Below are 2,687 nucleotides of genomic sequence, written 5' to 3' on the forward strand. Positions count from 1 at the left end.
ATGGTACTTCATGTCTTTTTGTAAAATCTCTTCTCTTCTGATTAGAAACTCGGAATCAGAAAAGGATTTAAATTGTCGAATACAATTCTCGTATAACTTCACATTCATTCCACCAAAATTTCTTAAGCCTGTGAATCGGGTTGTCTCTGGATCCTGAAGTTTCAACCTTTTGCCCTGTGGACAAGCCATGGATGGTCCTTTGGAAATCCAGGACGCGTTCTTGCCCTTTTTGTCCCCAACAGACAGCTGGCATATTTGGCGGTTTGACAGGCCATCTACCTGGCCAGATCTGGACAAGGCCATTGTCGCACTTATCCTGGAGAAGCAGGGTTGAGAAGATATGAATGACTATCCTTAAAAAAAAAAAAGACGACTTTACACCCTTCCCATTATTCAGACTCCTCTGGAATAAGCAAAACTGCAGATGGATTCAATGGAATTTTTTCTGACCATTGTTATAGTGTTTGTTCTATGAGACAGCCAGACTTAAAATATTTTGACAACAAAGATGATGATTCTGATACTGAGACGTCAAATGACTTGCCAAAATTTACAGATGGAACCAAGGCCAGAAACAGAAATCAGAACTACCTGGTTCCTTGTCCAGTGCTTAGAATTCTAGACCACACTGCCTTCCCTACAGAAAAATCTGCTGATATTGAAATTTGCGACAAAGAGTGTGACTCACCTGAATCAGTCAATCAACAAACCCAGGAGGAGAGTCCTATAGAAGTTCACACAGCTGAAGATGTTCCAATTGCTGTAGAAGTGCATGCATTTTCTGAGGACTATGATATGGAGACAGAAAACAATTCCTCCGAGAGTCTCCAAGACCAAACGGATGATGAGCCACCAGCTAAACTTTGTAAAATTCTTGACAAGAACCAGGCTTTGAATGTGACTGCCCAGCAGAAATGGCCTTTACGGAGAGCTAATAGAAGTGGCCTCTATAAATGTGAACTTTGTGAGTTCAATAGCATATATTTTTCTGATTTAAAGCAGCATATGATCCTGAAGCATAAACGTACTGATTCAAATGTGTGTCAAGTATGCAAGGAAAGTTTCTCTACCAACATGCTTCTGATAGATCATGCCAAAGAGGGTCCCTGCATTTGTAAATACTGTGATTATAAGACAGTAATTTTTGAGAACCTAAGCCAGCACATTGCAGACACCCATTTTAGTGGTCACCTCTACTGGTGTGAGCAGTGTGACGTGCAGTTCTCTTTAAGTAGTGAACTCCACCTCCACTTCCAGGAGCACAGCTGTGATGAGCAGTATTTGTGTCAGTTCTGTGAACACAAAACTAATAACCCAGAAGACTTGCATAGCCATGTGGTAAACGAGCATGCGTGTAAATTAATAGAATTGAGTGATAAGTATAACAAGGGAGAACATGGACAGTATAGCCTCTTAAGCAAAATTACCTTTGACAGATGTAAAAACTTCTTTGTATGTCAAGTATGTGGTTTTCGGAGTAGACTTCATACCGATGTTATTAGGCATGTGGCTATTGAACATACTAAAATTTTTCCTCGTGTTTGTGATGACTGTGGGAAAGGCTTTTCAAGTATGCTAGAATATTGCAAGCATCTCAATTCGCATTAATCTGAAGGGATTTATTTATGTCAGTATTGTGAATATTCAACAGGACAAATTGAAGATCTTAAAATTCATCTAGATTTCAAGCATTCAGTGGACTTATCTCACAAATGTAGTGCCTGCTTGATGAGGTTTGGGAATGAAAGGGAGTTAATAAGTCACCTTCCAGTCCATGAGACCACATGATTATTATCTTTATTTAAATTTATAGAATGTTAATGTAAAATAATAAATTCAGCTTTTTTTGGCTATGTTAAAATGAATGATTTTAAACCAAACTTTAAAAATTTGCCTTTAACATTGTCCAGTTTTCTTGGCATTGCTCCATTTTTCATTATATAATTGTATCTTCAATGCGGTATTTTCAGTTCCATGATAGTTCACGGTTTTAATCATTCTTGGTGACTGTCTTTCTGTTTCTTATATGTGCTTTAATTTCATGAATGGAAAAACAGGTACTGAAGAAAGAGCTACAGTTCTCCATCCTTAACCATAGGTGCTACTTTTCTTTTTTTTTTTAAAGGAGGATAAGCTTAGATTTTCGTGTATGAAGTCATTAAATTATTGTACTACCAGAACTAAAATGCAACATAATGTACAATTAAATCCACTGATAATCCCATGAGTAAGAAACCAGTCCTTCTTTTTTGTTTCTCATCAGTAGTTGTTCTCTGGTAATCAGTGGACTCTGATTTTTTTTTTTTTTTAATAATCCTTATATGTGTCAGAACTCATAGTGAACAGTGAGTTCTGGGTTGCAAAAGAAGTATTTTTTTTGGAGTTGTCTGTCTTTGTCTACAAGTTAAAAAGAAACATAAGTGCTGTGTAATTATTTTCATAACACTAGGAGGCCAGTTTCATAGGAGGAAAAGATTTAGTTTTCTTAGTCTGTTTTTAAAATTAAAAAAAAATTTCTAAGCCCCTTTCTATGTGTTGAATAATTTGGGAATGGAGAGGAACTGGTAAAGGGTTATAATAATAAAAGTATTTCATAGCTTCCACATTTCATTTTCAGTTATAGAACCATGTCACGCCACAACTTCCGATGTCATATTGCTTATCGACTGAGAAAACCCACTGAAGTA

The 2,687-nt window shown here is 36.7% G+C and overlaps 2 pseudogenes; one reads left to right on the top strand and one right to left on the bottom strand.

The window, feature by feature from the left end:
* Nucleotides 1–340: 340 nt before the first annotated feature.
* Nucleotides 341–1,788, top strand: LOC128582487 (zinc finger protein 639-like; annotated as a pseudogene).
* Nucleotides 1,789–2,306: 518 nt separating this feature from the next.
* LOC128582911 (uncharacterized) lies at nt 2,307–2,425 on the bottom strand (annotated as a pseudogene).
* Between the last annotated feature and the right edge of the window lie 262 nt (nt 2,426–2,687).

Source organism: Nycticebus coucang, chromosome 3 (genome assembly GCF_027406575.1).
Source record: "Nycticebus coucang isolate mNycCou1 chromosome 3, mNycCou1.pri, whole genome shotgun sequence".
NCBI lineage: Eukaryota > Metazoa > Chordata > Mammalia > Primates > Lorisidae > Nycticebus > Nycticebus coucang.